This window comes from Sorex araneus, chromosome 2 (genome assembly GCF_027595985.1).
Source record: "Sorex araneus isolate mSorAra2 chromosome 2, mSorAra2.pri, whole genome shotgun sequence".
Taxonomy (NCBI): Eukaryota; Metazoa; Chordata; class Mammalia; order Eulipotyphla; family Soricidae; genus Sorex; species Sorex araneus.
Genome location: NC_073303.1, coordinates 43,031,804 through 43,052,843, shown reverse-complemented (window position 1 = coordinate 43,052,843; position 21,040 = coordinate 43,031,804). Strand labels below are relative to the sequence as shown.

At 46.9% G+C, this 21,040-nt stretch overlaps 1 pseudogene; it reads left to right on the top strand.

Annotated features, from left to right (window-relative positions):
• Nucleotides 1-19,839, top strand: part of LOC101536803 (COP9 signalosome complex subunit 4-like) — a 34,622-nt pseudogene extending 14,783 nt beyond the window's left edge.
• Nucleotides 19,840-21,040: the final 1,201 nt, after the last annotated feature.

Here is a 21,040-nt window from a genome sequence, read left to right as displayed (position 1 = left end):
TCATCATAAGATTTAGTTTTCATAGGCAGCAACAGGTGGTTCTTGACTTTTTAAATTTATTCTGACACATTTCTTTTTAATTGGGATCTTTAGAGTATATTCCCTTAATAGCATTGTTGATATGAGCAAGTGAGATTTTTATTATATTCGTATTTCTTCTGTCTAATATGTTTTTCATTTCCTTTCTCTCTTTCCTTGACTTCTTCAGACTTTATCAGGCATTTTTCATGTTGCCAATTTTATCTCCATCGCTTGCCTAAAAGATCACTTGTTTTGTTATTTTAGTATTTTTAAGGTTTATAGTATAACTCACCATAGTCTACCTTCAAGTGATAGTGTGTCATCCATGTATAACATAGAATAAATACAGTATAGCAGATAGTATAGAATACAGATAGTGTAGCTTTAGTATCAAGTAACAGAGTATATGTGGAATACTATTGTTCAGTATAGAGTAGTAAGAACAGTATGATATAGAACAGTAAGTATAGGAAGAATATAAGTATAGTACAGCATGGTAAGTTGGTGCAAATATTCTTCTGTTTGAGCCCACTTAGCTATTATGTTATTATTGTCGTGCATTTTACTTTTACACATTATAAGCCCCATAATCTATTGCATTTTTTTAAACAGTTATCTCCAAACGAGAGTTAAGTAGGAAACCAATATATCGGTATGCTTTAGTTCCCTTCCTGGTTCTCTTCCTTCTCTGTGAAGTGCTAGATTTCCTTCTGCCTGAAGGATTTGCTATACCTTTACTTGTAGTGTGGGTCTGCTGGCAACGTATGTATTGAAAGTATTTTATTTTTGCTTTACTTTGGAAAGATATTTTCATTGAATATAGAATTCTAGGTTGTTATTTCTTAAATTGGTTCTCCTAATATTTTCTTCATTGTCCTCTTGCTTGGATTATTTGGGTAGAACAAGAAGGACTTCTCTTCTGTTAACCACATGCATTTTCTTTGGCTGCTTTTAAGAATCTACCCTTACCATTGGCTTTCATCACTTTGACTAAGAAGTACTTTAGTACCATTTTAGTCTTATTTCTTGTGTGTAAGGAGAGGGATAGTCAAGCTTTTCAGATGTCATTTTATAGTTTTCATTAGGTTTGGAAATACTTGGGTCATTGTTCTGAAAATGTTGTTCTTGACCTTCCCCCACTTTATTATTCCTTTCAGGGATTTCAAAATACCCATACATTTGGGACACATAAAAGTGTTCCACAGCTTCTTGTTTCATTTTTATTTCATAGTTTCTATTGCTATGCCTTCAAGTTCATAAAACTTTTCTCTATGATGTTTAATCTGCTGTTAATCCCATCTGGTCTATTTTCATGGCATGTCCATTTTAATCTTTTCAACTCTGAGTTTTGTTGTTTGGTGGTTCTGGAGTAGGGCTAAGTCTGGGACTGGTTTCCTGAATAGCTGCCCCAGCGTCTCATGATGTATGAGCCTTATCAAGTCTTGTGATGTATGAGATAGGCACTGTTCTGTGGTCCTTCCCCAGTCTAGGGTGGACTCCTCATAGACTAATTCCAACAGATTCTCTGTTAAACGTTCTGGGGATCCTCTGCTGATCTCTGGGGCTATACTCTGTGCAGTGTTTTCTCTGGATTCTGTCTTGTGCACTCAGACTGCTTTCACCTCTCCGACTCTCGGATCAATCTCCTGACCTCACAGATTCTATGGACTATGGCTTCCTTCCTCCTGTCCCATGGCCATGGTGATTCTCCCAAGGCAATAGGCAGGGAACAGTGGGGGGATCACCTTCTTGTTATCCTGTGTCTCGGGCATCATTGTCCTGCATTGTCTGAGGTGCAGCGCCTTCAAACCCATTGTTTCATGTTTTCCTGTTTACTTTTGGTTAGAGTTTCAGGTGGAACTCTAAGTCATAAGCCTGATTTTAGCAAACAGTACTTGGTATTGAGGAGATTTATAAAAGTCAACTGTAGCAGACACAGAGCTCTTCTGCCCATGTTCCTCTTTTCAGGGTAAACTTGTGGGCTGCTGGTTACACCAGCCTCTGTGGCCAGATTCTTGTCCTTCCCCAAGCCCCACTTCTGGTGGCCGAGGAAGAGAATCTATAATAACCTGCTGCTCCAGCCCAGTGCAGGGGACTCTCACTGGTGGTGGCTGCAGGACCCCCTCTGGGATCACGCCAGAATCCCAGCATGCTCTGACCCTGCCGACCAAGAATGCTGTAGTTTGCCTTTCCCTCTCGTTCCTTTGCTTCTTCCCTTTCCTTGTCACGCTTGAATCTGTGTATCACAAACTCTATCTTAGCTTCAGCTTCCAGAGCCCGCAACCTGTGGTATCAATGCTAAAATAGCTACTGCTGTTCTACAGATCGCCTGGTGAGGATAGATAGAGTCCTCAGGTCCTCTGTCCTGGCCATCAACTGTAATTTCTGTCTGCAAGAACTGAGTCACTAGTGTGTCAAATACTCACCTAGACCAGGGCTTCTTGAACCTTTTCTACTTGCAAGTCCTTTTCACCTGATAAATTTTACATGACCTCAAGTTTATAAAGTAGGTCCAGGCAGTTGGAGTAATATTGTAACAGGCTAAAGCACAAATTTTGCATGCCGGAGGCCTGGATTTGATCTGGCACCACAAGGTCCCTGAGCACTATTAGGAACAACGCCTAAGCAACAAGCCAGGAGTAGTTCTTGAGCACCACTAGATATGGCTCCCCAAGCCCAAAATAACTAGGAACACAAATCCAACATGTAACAACAACAAATCATAAGTCCTTTGAAGCACATTTTTCATGATCACACACTTAGTTTCATGATGCCAACTAGGGTGGTGATCTACCATGTAAGAAACTAGACCAACATATGTGTGTGTGAGACTTAGAAAATTTAGTTCTCTTGACAAAACATGATAATCCCCAAATCCTACCTAGCAGGGGGGGAAATAATTTGGAATTAAGAAAGACAGGCCATGAAAGTCAGAACTTATTCTAGAGAGCCAGAGAAAAATTACAGTGGGTCAGGAACTTTCCTTTCAAGCAGCTAAATCATGCAGGTTTGATCCCTGGTACCCCCATGTGGTCCTCCAGGCCCCACCAGGAGTGATGCTGAGCACCGGAGTAAACTCTGAGAGTTAGGAGTAAATCTGAGCACTGTGAGATGTGGCCCCAAAACAAATTTATTCTAAATTGTAAAGGGCAAATGATGTGGCCATTTTTTAGAAGAAAAAAGTCCTCTAATTCTCTAATTCAAAATGTGACGTGCTTCAGAACACACTTAGGAAAGTCAGGCTCTAGAGAAAGCAGCTGTACTTTCTCCTTGGATTGAACCGCCACCACCTTTGTCAGCCCCGTGTCCTGCTGTCCACAGGGGCAAGGACATGGGTCCTCGCACATACCTGTAAGGCTGTGTGGCATGCTGAGATTCCTGCAGCACCTTCTGGAGATCCGTGGCCAAATTCACCTTCCTCTCCGCACACACTTCAGAGATTTTGGCCACCTGGTGCAACCGGTGGCCCCCAAAGAGCTTGCACATTCCACAGATTGGTTCTTCTTCACTTAGGCACATCTGGGCAGAGGAAAGATGAAGACACATTCGTCCCTTTCAGTTCATCCTCAGAATTCGGACCCTGCCGCTCCTGAGGGTGACAATAAGCAAATTCTTTTCTCTTTTTCTTTTTCATGTGACATTTTGTGAAGGTACTGTGGTTCACAATACTGTTCATGATAGCTTCATGCACACATCATCCCAATGGAGTGCTCACTTCCACCTCCACAGATGTCCAGCCCCCCCATTCCATTCTTCTGCTCCTATAAACTCAGATCTGTAGAACAACTCTCCAGTTCTACTGCCTTTAACCTTTACTTGTTCCCGTACCCTCTACCTTTTTCTACCACAAATGACTTCTGTGTCTGTCCCTCTCCTCTGGCTGACTTCCCTCAGCATGATGCCCTCTATTTTTTGACTTTTTAGGCCATACCTGGCGCTAGTTAGGGGATACTCCTAGCTTTGCACTCAGGAATCACTCCTGGTGATGCTCAGGATGCCAGGGATGGAACCCAGGTTGGCTGCGTGCAAGGCTAATGCCCTATTCACTGTACTGTCACTCCGGTCCCAGCATGTTACCCTCTAATTACAACCATGGAGAGGAAAATTGCATGATTTCATCCTTTCTTACTGTTATACAGTATTCCAAGAATACTGCACATTCTTGATCCATTTATCTGTAGTAGGATATTGCATTTTCTGGTTTTGTGTGTGTGTGTGTGTGTGTGTGTGTGTGTGTGTGTGTGTGTGTAGGTGGTGGTGGTGGGAGCACACCTGGATATGCTCAGGGCTTACTCCTGGCAGGGCTCAGGGCACTATAGAGGATCAAATTCCAGCTACCCACCATCAGACTATCCTCTTGACCCTGGACATTATATTTTTCTTAGGTGGTACCATGGACCTTCCAGATTTGGGGGGAAGACAATGAAACAAGCTTGTGAATGGGTTTTGTCAATAGTGATCAAATAAAGCTGCTTTGGTACTATACCTGACTCATGCCTAATTCACATCTGAGTTGTAGCTGACCGAAGATCTCTTAAAGTCAGTGCCACATTTGATCCCAGCACTGCATGTGTCCCAAGCACTGCCAGGAATGACTAGCGAGCATCAGGTCAGGAGAGGACCCTGAGCATCACCAGGTATGGCCCCAAACACAAACACAAACAAGAGTCAGTGTCACAGGAAAGATGACGCACACCAAAATACCCCTGAAGGGACTGGACCAAGGAAGCATGGGGAAGGATATTAATACTCTGGTACTGGGTATGTAAGGTAGTGATGTAAGCCTAAACATGAATACTACTACTACTACTACTACTACTACTACTACTACTACTACTACTACTACTACTACTACTACTACTATAAGTTAGAATACCTCCATAGAAGTTTAGTTAAAGTACCTCTGAAGATTCTTTAGTTTGAACTTGGATTGCAGCCCATGTGTTCGTGCAAATACATGTAGAGATATGTGCATAAATGCACAATGAATCATATGGACTATTAATGCACCATATGCACATGCATCATTGTATGATATACTGCATCAGAATGTCACTTTAGTTCCCCAAATAGATATGTAGAAGCCAGCAGGAAGAATGGCAAATTTCTTGGCCTCATCTCACCCAACTCTCTCTAACTCTAATCTCTCTCTCTAACTGAAAGAAACAAAATTCTCATATACATTATTATATTTTAACCACACTATAGCTATTTGGGCCCATTTATCCATGGTCCCTTAAATTATGTATGTACTATGCCCCCTTGAGCTCACCCCTATCCCTCTACATATAAATCCCTGGGCTTCATACTGAGAATGAGGACTGAGAGCTGCAGAGATGGCTCGAACAACTGAAGTGCATGCCTTGCATGTGAAGGGCTGTACTTCAATTCCCTGTACCACATGGTTCTCCCCTGTCCCCCTCAAGTATTGCCGGGTTCAAGCAGCACCACATTGCAAGGCTGAACATTTCAGGTCCACACAACTGGGCCAAGAATCACTTGGGAGTGTTCTCCAGACCCCCTGAATACTTCCTGAGAGGTCTCCCTACAAAAATAATGAAAAATGATATTATCATTGTATATATTTATGTTGTAATCTTTTGCTATGCTCTGGAATTAAAGGTATTCTTGTTGTGCTTTCAACTGAAAGGTAGTCACTTAATATTCTGGATGGCAAAGCAAGAACAAAAAAGAAAATATAACTGGCAAGCTCCCCATGGTGTATGCTAAGCCAAAAGCAGTAATAATGATGGGTCTCATTCCCCTGACCCTGAAAGAGCTTCCAATGTGGCACTGTTGTGAAGGACAAGTAAAAAGAGGCTTTTGAAATCTCAGGGCTAGGACGAATGGAGATGTTACTGAGACCGCTTGAGAAAATCGACGATCAATGGGATGATGATGACAATTGAATACCAGGTTCATAATTTCTCCATGTTTTTCACACATCTGAGCGAGCTGATTTTGCTTCTTGGTGCGGAGGGTCTCAAGTTCTTTCTTGAACTTTTCCAGTATGTTTTCAGCCAGGATGTTCCTTTGAAATTCATTTGTTCCCCTTCCCCTCAAGTAAATCACCTGAAACAGGAAGACATCGGAATGGGTGGCAAGTTCCGCCACCACTCTGAGGGCATCCTGGGGAGAGGCGACATCTTCCTCCAGAACACAATCAGGACACAAGGAAGAGGACCCAAATAGGGAGTGCAATCAGGAAATCTCACTGACACATCGTAGCTCCACCTTCCCGGAACTCCACCTGCGACGGTAGCTCCACCTACCAGGGTAGGTAGCGTTTATTAGGAGAAACCCTGCCTCAGATGTGTGCAGTTCGGACACCTTGCCACCTGTATTTTGTGCTCATACAACTTTGTGCAATAAACAGTGGACTGAGATTTGTATACTCTGTGACTCCTTAGAGCACTCCTAAGGCACAGAGGGAATACCACGTGCCGTACGATGTATTACACATGGAGGGAGTTTCTATTCTCCTTCCCCGTGAATGACACACGGTTGTACACTTCATTGCATTACTCACACACTGGGTTGTGATGCTTGTCCAAGGTCACACACTGGCTTGCAGTGTATCAAAGATTGTGACAGCCCTGGGGATGCCAGTGTCTGTGCCAAAGAATCTCTCTGCATTGAAGGTGAAGATAAAACTCAATGGAGTGACACTTCCCCACCCCACCCCCGCGTCCCCCACCCTCCCGTCCCCCAAATACAAGGTGGGAGTGCCACCAGTGAGCTATCCCCAGGCTCCACCACCATTATTCTTCATTATTCTTAGAGTGGATGGTTTACTTGTCAAATAGGTGCCTAGTTAAGCTTCTAGTCTTGGATTTAGAGATTGGTCTCTTGCAATACTTATGTACTTTTATCTATTATTTTTCAATTTATTTATGTTTCACCAGGACTGAAACCCAATCGTGAGCAACTGATGCAGTTTTAGCACCTCTTTAGAGTTTATGGTCCTTTTTAGAGTTTCCCAAGGCGGTGACTGGGGGCAGCACACTGGGCTCACCCAGAGTGGGGCAGTAGGAGCCTTGGGTGTAACTCGGGAGGTGCTTTCTGTGCGTTCAGTTAAAAAAGGTAGATTTCTTGGGCTAGGGTGGGGCTTGAGCAATGTGTGAATTTGCAAACCTCTGCTCTAGAGGGTCCGAAAGCAGGCCCGGCTCTGCTCTCTTGGCCACATATACTTTCATGTCTGAGGAGTTGCCCCCCCTTTCTGCATATTCTCTGTTCCCACTGACAGAGGCGCCTTACATAGATTCCCTCTTCCTGCTATTCATTTATCCTGTATTTCCTTCTTCTATAAATACCAAAGATCTGGAAAACTGTTAATTACTCTTCGCTACATCTCAGCTGGGAAGACATACTACAGAAATGTTCCATGAACGCACGTAGTGTAGATCATAGTATACTTTTGGATTCAATGGCATTATGACTTCTTCCAGATTAAACATTTCAGCTGACACCCCACCTTTTCTAAGATAGAATGCACATGACTTTCCATATCCCCTAGCCTGCTTCCTTGTGACTACTCCCAAGTGCCCTGACAACCCCTCACACCTTCCCCTTTTTGTCAGGAATCGAGCCCAGGGCCTCTGTCATACAAATCACGTGCTCCACCACTGTGTCACACCCTTGGCCACACTCAAACCTCCTTAGCTGCCAGCCTGCTCTGAACATATCAGCCCCAGGTTGGTACCTGTTGCATTCTGCCCAGAATGTTCTCCCAGTCTCAGCTTGCTGTGGACTCCGTCCAGGTTATCGCTCCCGTGCAGCCTTCCCATGCCTCCTCCAGGGGCTCTTATTGAGCGGGGCCTGCTGGTGGCATCATGAACACCCAATCCCCTACATGTCAGGTCTGTCCCCAGCCAGCACTGACCAGTTCTCCCTTAGCCCAGTCCACCCTGAGCACCTGCTCCCTCTCTGGTGGGAATCTCCTCTTGAATGTGGACCACGCTCTCTGCTGACCTCACTTTGCACTGAGCTGTGCTGGGCCCCTGCGGCCCCTCGCCTGGTCCTCTATGTCTCCAACTCTGCACCAGCACCTGACAGTCCTGCCGAGGTAGATGTCGCATGACCCGGGCTGACTTGTGTGGGATGGGCCCCTTCCCAGGAGGATTCTGAGAGGCCACCAGAAAGGTGCTGCCTCACGCAGCAGAGAGCCTAAGTTCTCACCTTCTGACACATGGGGCAGCAGAACTGCCCGTGGCTGTGGGTGCGGTTCTGACCCACCAAGACCAGCTCTAGGCACTGCTGGCAGAACTTGTGGGAACAGGAGAGCAGCACCCCGGGGCGGGGGGGGGGGGCTGAAGAGCTCCATGCACACGAGGCAGGTCAGCAGCGTGCACGATGCCTTCATGGCGCTGCTTCACTCCCTCCAAGGAGGGAGGCTCCAGCAGGGCTCCTAGAACAGACTCGGAACACGGTGGAGAGAAGCAGGTCACGATGGAGAGGGCGAGGCGTTCCTTCCTCAGAGACAAGAGAAGACAGGGCAGCCTCCGAGAGGCCCAATCAGAGCCCCCGGAGGAGGCATGGGAAGACTGCACGGGAGGGAGCGACAGCCTGGATGGAGTCCACAGCCAGCTGAGACTGGGAGAACATTCTGGGCAAAAAGTAACAGATATCGAGCTGGGGCTGGATATGTTTAGAGCAGGCTGGCAGGTGAGTCCAGAGTGCCAGGTGTGTGCAATTATGTATATATGCTCTGCGTGTCTCTGTCTCTGTGTCTCTCTGTGTGTCTCTCTGTCTCTGTCTCTGTCTCTTTCCCCCGCACACACACACGAGCTCACAAACTCAAGCCAGATGCCAAAATTGACAGATCCTCTTTCTGTACCACTCGTAAGCCACAAGTGGTTTTTCTCCTTTAAGAGGATATAAAATCCAAAACCATGCATATGGATTAGACACAATGCAAGGTCAACAAAGAATAAAATATTGACGTTAACCCCTTTATTAAAGAGTTTTTCTAACTTAGTAGACAGGCACCTATGCACATTCTATTTGTCTCAATTTTAGAAGCTGGCAGACTGGGCAAGTCTAGGCCAAGCAAGAACAGGTGAAGGACCACCTGTCTCGCTCCTCCCACATCTTTGTCCTAGATTGTTGAGCTGGGTCTACTGCCATCCTTCCAGCTGTGTAACTCTCTTGCATATCTTGAGCTAGACTCTCTTGTGAATGGGGTAACTGTACATTGTCGTACAGGCTGCACTGTCCCTGGAAGATTGGCTGGTCTTACACCAGAAACATTGACAGAGCACCAGACCAAACAAATTATTCCAGTTATGCGCCTCAACCCGCTGAGCCTCATGGGCACTACTTTCCCCTGAGTCCAGGAAACAGGACTGAGAGAGTGGATGACCAGCACTGCCACATCACGTTCTTTGTATCTGTCTGCCCCTGTGGCTTCAAGAGGGAGCCTCATGCAGACCTGAAGGCTCACAGTGAAATGCCAGCCTATTCACATCCTGGGTGCCGGTGGGCCAGGCTAGCAGCAGGGAGAAGGAATGGAAACCATTTGGCATGCTCTCAGCCTCCATTTAACAATGGTGTATTCAAGACATACATAACATCACATGTGTTGCTCCTGTAGTCCGACCAAATCACAAATTTAAGTGTGGCAAAGCCCTGTTCTCACAGAACCCCAGTCCACAGGAGGGGAGATATAAAGTAAAAGAGATGTGAAAACAGACCACCTCTCAGTCACCTCTCAGAACACCTCTCAGTCACCTTTCAGACCACCTCTCAGTCACCTCTCAGACTACCTCTCAGTCACCTCTCAGACTACCTCTCAGTCATCTCTCAGAACACCCCTAAGTCACCTCTCAGTCATCTTTCAGACCACCTCAGTCACCTCTCAGATCACCTCTCAATCACCTCTCAGACCATCCCTCAGACCACCTCTCAGTCACCTCTCAGACTACCTCTCAGTCACCTCTCAGACCACTTCACAGTCACTTCTCAGACCACCTCTCAGTAACCTCTCAGACCACCCCTCAGTAATCTCTCAGTCACCTCTCAGAACACACCTCAGTGACCTCTCAGAAACTTCAGTCACCTCTCAGTCACCTTTTAGACCACCTTAGTCACCTCTCAGACCACCTCTCAGTCAACTTCAGTCACCTCTCAGACCACATCTCAGTTACCTCTCATTCATCTCTGCCACTTTCAAGACCACCTCTCAGTCACTTCTCAAATCACATCTCAGTCAGTTCTCAGACACCTCTCAGACCACCTGCCACGATCTTGTCAGTGCTTTTTGTCCAATAAGACTGCCATTGAGTTCAATTGAGGGGTTTGTGAAACGTTCTTGCTCAATCATAGAGATGAATAAAGATTCTGCCATGCTCTTTTCCTCTTTCTACCTCTAAAAGACTCAGACTTTGAGGTGGCAGCCACTTTACAACCCTATGGATCACTGACAGGCTCCATTTTCACCTCCCTCCAGATCTTTGCATGTGGAAAGACAAGGCCATCATGAACAGGGTCTGCAATCTTTATTCTTGGAGGGCGAAGGTGAGAGTCTCACCTTAGGGATCACTCTTGGTGGTGCTCAGGGAATCATACAAGGCACAGGGGTTGGTACCAAGGGCAGCTGCAAGCAAGACAAGAACCTTAACCCCTGTACCCTCTCTTTATCCCCTATATACTTTAATAAACAAACCTATTTTCTACACTAATCAGTCTTATTTTCTTTCCCTTTTTGGGGGTGGGGATGGGGCAGGCATTGGGCCAGTGCTCAGGGTTTCTCCTCTGTGTTCAGGGAGCACGCTCAGCAGGACGTAGGGATCATATGTAGTGCTGGGGATCGAACCAGGGTCAGCTGCATGCAAGGCAAGCAAACCTGTACTATCCCTCTGGCCCAAGATTTGCAATGTTACCAGATAAAACAAGGCAGTTGCTAGGAGGAGCCTTTGAAGAAAAGAAGCCAGAAGTCAGAGAGGCCAGGAGGGAAGAGCTTATCCAAGGAGAAGGTTTTGGGTCCATGCTAATTCCAAGGGTGGTAGGAAGGGACTGGGACCCTAGACCGCCCCTGTGACTTTAGGATAGGAGAGAGGGGCAGGCAGGGAGGCACCCAAAGGACTGAGAATGGGCTTTGTATCCTGGACTTCAAAATTCCATCCCAGCACCTTATGGTCTCCTGAGCACCTTGGGAAATAGCCCCTAAGCACTAGCTGTGACAAACCCCCCTCCTCAAAAACAATACAAATAAAAATGAGCAGAGAGGGGACCTGGGGTGGTACGTTGGGGGGCAGAGATTCCCATCCAGAAACAGGGACTGTGGCTCGCTGCTCTCTGACTGAGCCAGTATTCCTTTTCCTGCCGAGAGAAGGTGTACTTCCCCCCCCCCCATGGCCCTCCCTGGTCCTGCCCCATTCCCACTGCTAAGTTCTGCCCCACCCTTTCCCAGCTTCACGCTGCCCCATTCCATGGCAGCCCTTCTGTGTCTCCTTTGGACACTGCTCCGTGCCAAGTACCCTGCTGGCATCGGGGACTTGAATAGAATTCAGCAGCAGTCCCCGCCTTCCAGGAACGCGCTTGCTGGGGGGGCCAAGTGGGCCAGTGGCCCGTCCACAGCCCAGCAGGATGCACGCGCTCTCCTAGGAAAAGAATTTGCCCAAAGACAAGCCCTCTCCGCCTGGAGCTTGGGGAAGGTGTCTCACTTCTGTGGCCCCCAGGAGACAGACTCACTGTGGGTAGGGGAAGATCTCAGTGGGGCAGCTTAGAAATCAGAACCTGGGCTCTGTTCGGTGCTCATCGGGCCATACACACGTGGTCATTGGGGATAGAGAGGAGATAGGAGGTGACCCGGTGGGCTTTGAGAAAGCGAGAGATCCAGAGATTAGCAGGAGATGGAGCTGAAAGATGGCTACCCAGTAACTTGGGGACAAAATGGAAGGTGGGTTTGAGGGGTGGGGGCTGAGGTAGGGAGGGTGGGGAGTAAGGACTGCCCTGTTCTGTGCAGGCCCAGGGGGAGGGAGCACTACAGGAGCATCCACAGCCGTGGCCCTTGTGCCCAGGAGAGGCAGTGGGTGACAGGGACCCCTGTCACTGTGCACGTGTGCCCCCTCTTTATTCACAACAGCCAGAGGCTGATTCACCCAGACACTTCGGGCCAATGATCTGTCAGTGAAAATGTCTCTCATCAAGAAACAGACCCAAGACCCACATACCACAGCTGCCACCCTGCAAACAGTCACCCAGCTTCACAGTTTAATGGCTGACCTAGGAAGAGACGCAAGCCAGGCTGCTGAAACTCACAGGTACACCAGCTTCGGGCGGAGCCCCCGCGGGGAGGGGGAGGACTGAGAATCACCCCTGATCTACAGATCCCAGAGCTCCTGGAACTTGCATCTGCAGCCGCGGGAACACCTCCAAATTCCACAGCACTGACAGCCCAGTAGGAGCACACCAGATCAGACGGGAAAGTAGCACAGAAGACAACTATCCCCATACACAAAAACAGTAGCACAGAAGGCTCAACTGGCAAGACACTGCTCAGTAAACCCTCAGTGAACTTTAATGACCCCATTGTGAGGTATAATAGTTTTCACAAATTTTCTTTGAAAAATTTTTGATAATTCCATTCGCTATTTTGTTGTAACAAGCAATATAAAAACAAATCCTTGTGTGCCTAAGGAGGCAGGTTTGGGGAGTGGGCGGGAAGCTTGGAAGGTTTGTGAAGGGCGAAGGGAAGGTCATACTGGTGGCGGATTTGTGTTGGAACACTGAATGCCAGGAGCAACTGTGCTAGGGACAACTTTGCAAACTGCTGTGTTTAAATACAGTTTTGTAAAATAATAAAAACATAATTAAAAATGATAAAATAATAAAGATCTGGGGGTGACATGCAGCCACTAGTGGAGATGAAAGGAAGAGGTGGTCTTAAATAACTTATTCCCTTAGGCAGAAAGGACAGAGAATGGAGAAAGGTGATTTCCTTGGGTTCACGAGAAAATCCCAAATTACGAGTGAAGCCCCTAAACTCCTAGAGTTCTGTTTGTCCTTTAAGTGTCCCTGGGCACAAAGAGCCTCTGCTACTTGTGGACTGACCACATCTCTAGCTCAGCTAGAAACTGGTCCTCAGCTGCTTCGGACCCGCCTGCATCCAGAAAGCAATTTAGCATTGAAGGACAAAATCTGCACATGTTCCTGCCTTGCTGAAGGTCTTGAGTGCCGGGGGGGCCAGGAGGGGGTGCTGGGAGACAAGTTAATGGATGGACACAGGCTTAGGTGGGGGCCAGAGGGCCCGGGTCAAAGAGAGCTAACATGTCTTGGGCACAACTATGAGCCCCAGCATCACTACAACCAGATATTTCACAAGCTAAGGGGAATGCAGACTAGGAGTGGACACTGGGTTTAAGTATGGAAATAAAGGGGCTATTATTCTTTCTAAATAAAACCTATTTACTTAGAGGCATCCAGAATGCCAAAAAAAAAAAACCCGCTGCAACTTTTTAATTTTGCAGATAGAGTGGTTTTCAGTTAACAATAAAAATTGTTTCACATAAGTGGCATCAGAGACAACTGAAGATGAAAGAAAACACAAGTTTCCATATATAAGAAACTTATTCTAAAATTTTAAATAACTGTGGTCCAGAGGCATCCCTGCGGTGTGCTGCTCTTTTCTGGGATTTATTTGTGAGTCTCTGAATCTTGGCCATTAATGTGTTTAAATGGCGCCCAGCGGCAGTTTGTGGGCATGACCGCCAGGAAACCAGAAGAGCAGGGCGGTGGGGGGAGGCAGCCCGACTCCATGAAGCCTGGAGTTTCAGTCACTGGTCCCACATTCCTGGGTTTTTCAGCGGATTCATACTCATGGGTGGGGGGCTCTGGATGAGACTGTGAAGGTCAGCCATGAGCACGGCAGTGATTGGGTTCTGGGTATTTTGTTTCTTTGTTTTTTAAAGAAAACCTTACACAGACTTAGATTTCAATTTTTTTTTCTCCTCTAAAAAAGGAGTGAGTTGCGTACAGGGTGGGGGTGGAGGGTAAATGCTTTATAGACAAGAATGAAAAATCCTGGGCTGGAACTGATTTGTTCATCATCTTCATCTTCCTCCTCTTCTTCTTCTTGCTCTTTTCAACTCTCCTATCGGTCAGTATGCAGCAATCTCCTTTGTATTTTTCCTCTGCCTGAGCAGCCTTCTTTTCACAAGGCTGCTTGTCATCCATAGCAGTGCTGTGTCACATCTCTTCGAGTTTCCTAGCCACATCACCAATAGACCAGGATGTTCTCCTTGATTTGGGGGGGGGCGATACTCAACATACAAGAAAAACGCTGAGGAAGGCCTCCTGGGTATACTGGGATCCTTGAACTTCCTTTTTGTATGTCCCCTTTAGGATATGGTTTTTTAATTTTTTAAAATTTTATAAGGTAGTTCACAATATTTGATTACATTTAATATTCAAACACCAATCCCACCACCAAATTTGGGATATTTCCATCCCAAGCCCCAATCCTTGTCCCAAAGCACAACCGAAATAATATATTTTGTATTGTCTGTTATGAAAAATTGCTGGAAATACTACAAGAGTATTAATAGAAGAGACAGTGTTAAGATTGTTCTATTTTGGCAGGGGCCATTAAGACATTCTCTAGGACATCACTAACATGTTGATAAAGATTGAGTGATGTGAGCTTTCGTATATTTATCTGAAAATATGTATATATGCATATATATATATATATTTCCCTCTATGGTTTGTTGCCTACTGTTTGAACCCCACCAACTGTGGGTGGTACTTAGGGAGAATAGGTAGGGAATGTCTCACAATGTGTTGCGTGGTCACATTTGCAGCCACGTGGTCCAGGAATACATTCACTCGTATGTGAGGCTTGGCCTGAGCGTATGGGGAGGAGCCTTGAGCATGGCGGTAGTTGGGTTCTGGAGATTTTTGGCTGCCAGGGCTGGGTCCCTTGGGGCGGGTAGGGCTCTCACCGTGCCCCCCCCCTCCTAGGGCGCCCCGAGCGAAACAGCCTGGTGTGGAATCTGGTGGCATGGCTATGGCGGGAGTCATGTTGCTCTCTTCTGGGAGAGAAAGCCGTGTGATCTGGGTGGTGGCTGGTGACACGATTCAGGATATAAGTTTTCATTTCTCGTTCATAATAGGCCTGCTGGCCTTTGCCACACCTGCCAATCTTCCTTTCTCTTTAGCAGCCATGGTCTTCTACCTCTCTAAGCACTTCCTAGAAAACTCTGAAAAGTTGACAGAAGCATGTGGGTGCTTTTATGTGTGCTCCTCCAGGTAAGTTTGTTCAAAGAATGTGTACGATGACATGTTGCCCCTCAGCTTCCTAGGATCTCCTTTACCCATGTTTCATGATTTTTCCTCAGTGAGGTGCCGAGTTGCCCAGTGCCCATGCGGTCTCACTTGTCCTAGCCTGTCTTTATGGAGCTCCGTACTGCAATGGCCGGAAGAGTGGGTGCCATAGGCCAGAAAGCTGCCACTCTTGATCCCTGTTTATGGACTTAAAAAAAAATTAGGGTGGGGGTAGGGGAGTCTGTGAGATTTAGACTTCCGTTTCTGCCTCAGCCTTCTCTAAATGCACCCTGGAGAGTCAGAATGATCTGGCCTCGGAACAAAAGGTGCTTCCACAGTTTCTAGGTCCAGAACTCTCCTTCCCACTACACATCCATGGAGCCAAAGCTACGCATTGGCCGCACCGTGGAGCCTTTTCGCTCTTGTCCAAGGAACCAACTCAAAGTGCCTGCTCCAGGCCTACGGCCGCCTGGCCCTGCTGCTGTGTAAGCCTTGGGTCATCGATCCTGCGTCCTGAAGGCTGGAGACTCTGCAGGGCTTGCATGAAGACTGAACAGCATCACAGGAGAAGCATTTACGTGGCCCCCACATTTCCTTTAGCTTTCTACTCTGGGCCTCAGACACAGTCCCCTTCTTTTTCCACAGCCCTTTCTTAAAGCACCGTTTCTCTGTTGTCTGAGGTTTATTTTACACCCGGGGTTTCTTCATGACTCAGTTCCTGGGCAGCAGCCAGGAGGCTCCTTCTGTCCGAGTTCCTGGGGTGAGGAGCAGACCAAGCGGGCCGCCGAGGGAAGCAACAGGGGGAACCCTTTCTGAAGTGCTGGAAAGAAACAGGGATCTCTGCGCCCTCAAATCGGTTGGTAAATGTCGCTGTCAAAACTCTTAACGGTTGAAGAAAATTATTACATGGCTCCAACAGTTGACTCTCCTCTGAACACTTTAAATATAGAAAGCAGGAAGACAAACACTTAGTAATCGGGGCTGTGTGCTGAATGGGCAGTAGCCAAAAAAAAAAAAAAATCCTTGCATTAGTCAGAGTCTAGAAAAATAGTGTTTTACTTTTCCAAGTAATATTTAGAGACTTAACTTGAGAGGGAAAGTAAGACATCTGTTAAAATCCAGATTTTTTTTTCCAGTCCAGTCCCTCAGAAATTCTTAAGAAAAACATCTTATATGAATAATTTTCCATCTTTTCAATGATACTGCAGGTGACAAAAACAAAGCTCCTAGTATAAAAATGAGACCTCAGGGAGTTTTCCTGAAGGTTCACAGTTAACAGCTCTCTTTTGGGCTAGCTAGTTCTTGTTTTTTTTCCCTTTGGTTTTGATATTTGGGTCACACTCACTGGTGTTCAGGGTTGACTTCTGGCTCTGTGCTCAGGGATCATTCATGGTGGAACTTAGGGGAACAATATAGGGTGCTGGGAATTGAACCCAGGTCAACTGAATGCAAGACAAATGCCCTCCAAGCCGTACTACCACTCCAGTCCCTAGGCAGTTCTTTTTTTTTTCTTTTTTTGCTTTTTGGGTCACACTCGGAGATGCACAGGGGTTACTCCTGGCTCATGCACTCAGGAATCACTCCTGGCCGTGCTTAGGGAACCACATGGGATGCTGGGAATTGAACCTGGGTCGGCCACATGCCAGGCTAACACCCTGCCCACTGTGCTATCACTCCAGCCCCAAGGCAGTTCTTTTTAACACTGTAAAATAACGCAGTGAAGAGGTGAGCAAGTTTGCATTATAAGATCAATTAAGAGAAGTAAAGCTCATGTTTCTTTGGAAAACTAGAGCTCTCATCTCAACCTCCTTCCATCGACTTGCACATTCCTCCTTCCAAACCACAGCCCGCTCTTAGGAAACACACTTTTATTTATTTTATTGTAACGTCAGAATTGAGATAAAGCTGATGCAAGTATGTGTGAACCACACCACTTGGTAAGTTCTGACACAAATAGAGTGATGAAACTAATGTTGAACAGTACGCAAATGCGTCTGTCTTTCAGGAAGTTCCATCGTGAATTTTTGTGATTTCTCTCCACTCACCCTTCACACTCCCAGGAAACCACAAATCTGCTTTCTGTCATGTAGATTACTCCCCCACATTCACTTTTATTTTTAGAGTTTGCTATAAATAACATCATACAACATGTACTTTTTTTTCTTTTCTGGTTTTCCTACCAAGTACTCTGAGGCTGAAATTCATTCCCCTTTTATGTCTCAAGAATTCCTTTTCATTGCTGGGTAGTGTTACATCTGTGGATCAATCACAATTTATTTGTACATTTATCTCTTCATGGATATATGTACTTCCCAGTTTTGGGCTATTCCAAATAAAGCTGTTATAAACGTACACATTCTTGTAGAGACAAACACATTTTTCTCTTGGGTAAACACATACAAGTTGAATAGCTGTATAACATAGTACGTGGATATGAAACTTTAAGGATTTTTTCTGTTTTCCCATGTATGTACTATTTGATTTAGTATTTGCATACATATTTCAAAACAAAATGGGGAGGGGGCAGTATTCAACACCCAAGTGGTGTTCAAGGTCCCAGGGGCTTCTCCTGGCAATTCTTGGCCAACTGGGCCTGTAGTTCAATCATGAAAGCCTGAGAATATGGTGCTGCTTAGGCCCTACAGTGCTGGGGATAACCTGAACCCACCTTCTGGTGCCTGGTGATGCTTAGGACCTTCAGGGCTGCACCCAGCAGTTCTCGGAGGACGATGTGATGCTGGAGGTAAGCTGAAGCTGGCTGTATGCAAGTTATGCAACTTAATACCTGTACCATCCCTCTGGCTCTCTCAAAAGAGATTTTTAAGAATTTTTCAAGACAACACAGATTTAGTTGCATAAGGGGTCTCAGCAAAGTGAAAGAAGTTAGACCCTTCTTAAGGGCCTAGAACTTTTGGAAACACTAAGGTCATGCTAACACCTTGATTTTATTTATTTTGGGGGGACTTGGGGAAGTCATACCCGGAAATGCTCAGGGATTACTCCTGGCTCTGCACTTGGGAATCACTCCTGGCTTGAGGGATCATGGAATGACAGAGATCAAACCCAAGTTGGCTGTGTGTGAGGCACACACCTTACCCACTGTTCTACAACCCCAGCCCCCAAATAAAAAAGCCTTGAAGTAGGAGAGGTGGTGTAAAAAAAATTACTGAGGCTGGAAGAAAGATGATGGCATCTTTCTTCAGGATTTGACCCAGCTCAAAAATTCCAGCAGTTCTCATAAAGATCTGGCACATGGGACTGGAGCAATAGCACAGCGGGTAGGGCATTTGCCTTGCACACGGCCAACCTGGGTTCGATTCCCAGCATCCCATATGGTCCCCTGAGCACCGCCAGGAGTAATTCTTGAGTGCATGAGCCAGGAGTAACCCCTGTGCATTGCCAGATGTGACCCAAAAAGGAAAAAAAAAAAGATCTGGCAGGCAAGTATTGTCATGTCTTGGGAAAAACCATTCAGTTATCTGGGAGAGAACAACTAGAAACTCTTAATCTTTGTGCAAGTAACGGGAAGGGGATATCAGCCTTGTGGTCTCTCTGTTGCTGGCTGATGTCTCCACACATCTTTCTAATCTGCCTGACAGCACAGCCAAAGATGTTTATCATTTTACCAAGGAAAAGATCCCGCCTAGACTAATTTCATTTATGCATGAGACAAGTATGAGAAGGAAGAAGGCTGGAGAAATGCAGGCCAAATGTTGGTGGGGCTCCCACTGGAAACAGGACAAAAACAGTACAGTGTGAATTTTAAACTGGAGCCTTCCCAGGAAATTGTGAGGCTCTACCTGGAGGAAGATGATCCAGGCAGTGATGTATATAAATAAGGCATTACTGCTATAGAATGAATCTACAGACGCATTATAAAGTATGCTCTACACATGTTTTTAATTACAGAAGAAAATCCACTGAGGCTGCCAAATGTACAACAGGCTCTCTAATAAGACAGCAGCGCATGAAACTGAAAGACTAGAGGCCTTAAAACATGCTCTACATTGTACCACCTTCGCACCAGTAGGACAGCAAAGCTCTTGATGTTAGCCGCTGTTGTTTTTGTTCAAAGCCACACCAGCCGTGCTCAGAGATTACGCCTAACTCTGCACTCAGGGATCACTTCTGGCAGGGCTAGGTGGGCCATATGGGATGCCAGAGATCGAGCCTGGGCTGCCTGTGGTGCCAGACAAATGCCTTACCCACTGCACTGTTTCTCCAGCTTCATCGAGCTACTCCTTTTAAGGGCGAAAGGTGTCAGCAACATGCTTATCGGATTCTAGAGAAAATGCACCTGGATAGGACCACCAGAAGACATTAATTTCAAGAGTTTGATATTGAGGGGCTGGAGAAATAGCAGAGTGGGCAGGGCACTTGCCTTGAAGAAGGCTGAGCCAGGTTTGATCCCTGACATCCCACATGATCCCCTGAGCACTGCTAGGAGTGACCCCTGAGCACTGTCCTGAGCCTCACTGGGTATGGCCCCAAACCAAATGAGTCAACTCAAATCATAAACCGTCCAGAGCAATAGTACAGGAGGTGGGCACTTCTTTGCATGCAGCGGCCAACCCAGGTTTGATCCCCAGCACCCAGTATGGTCCCCAATCTCTGCCAAGAGTGATCCCTGAATGCAGAGGCAGGAGCAAGTCCTGAGCATAGCTTGGTGTGGCCCCAAGACAAAACAACCAAAAAAGAGAATCTGGTATCATATCAATATATTTTTTCACTACTACTTTCAATAAAATATTCTTATTTCCATTTTAACTTCTACTACTTTCAATAAAACATTACTTTCACTGAGCCCATATATACACCACATTCAAGACATTTCTCCTATGTGCATACACATCATTTTTGGCTTCAGCCGTTCAGTAAGATTTTGTACACTTTAAACAGGCTACAACGCCAGCCTCTTTGCTTTCTTTTTCTCCTTTCTGCAACTCCAAGTATCCTCTTGTAGCACTTTCTTGCTTCCCAAGGCTTTCTTCAGGGGTTCTAGAATCACATGCTGGGGCGGGCGGGTCTGCTCAGCAGCCGTGGGGCCTGCCCCGCCTGGCAGTGACTCACTGGCCTTGCAGATGGCAGTGGGGGGGAGGAGGGAGGGGTGAGTTCTTCACCTCGCCCCAGCAGCCTGGCATTGCCCTGACGGAGTGAATGCAGCGGCCCGGGCAGCTCTCACCGGGGAGGGGAAGGTGCGAAGGTCAAGGGCCGCCTGCTGGACTTGCCTCCTGGCGCTTTGCTGACCTCTCACAGTGGAGCCCCGCCTGTGGACTGGGTGGATTCACATCAGAGACGGGTGGGGCCAGAGGGGCAAGTGGAGCACCGACAGCCCTGCGCCAGGGCGGGCTCCTCTCCCTGGGACTCTCTCGACACAGCAGTAAAAGGCAGGACAAGTCACCTCATACCACCTTGCCTTGTGGCTGCTTCCCATGGAGCTGGCACTCAGCCAGATACTGAGTCCCCACTGCCCAGGCTTCTGTCGGGTGGGATGGTGGGATGGGTCCCCTCCTGCTTCTATGGGGGCCCAGAAGGGGCAGGCACCAGGCGCCTGGCTGGAGCAGGTGATGTCCGAGGGCCTCTCGGGGAGACTCCCCTTTCCCTGCTTCTTCGAGGAATCCTGGGGGGCAAAGCCAGCAGCAGAGTCTGCAACCTGGGGATGGGGGGGAGGCAGCAGGGAGCTCAGGGGGCTCTAACCTGTCTGCTTCTCCTGCCTTCTTTACACCTGCCCACTTTCTTGATTTGGGTTTTGCTG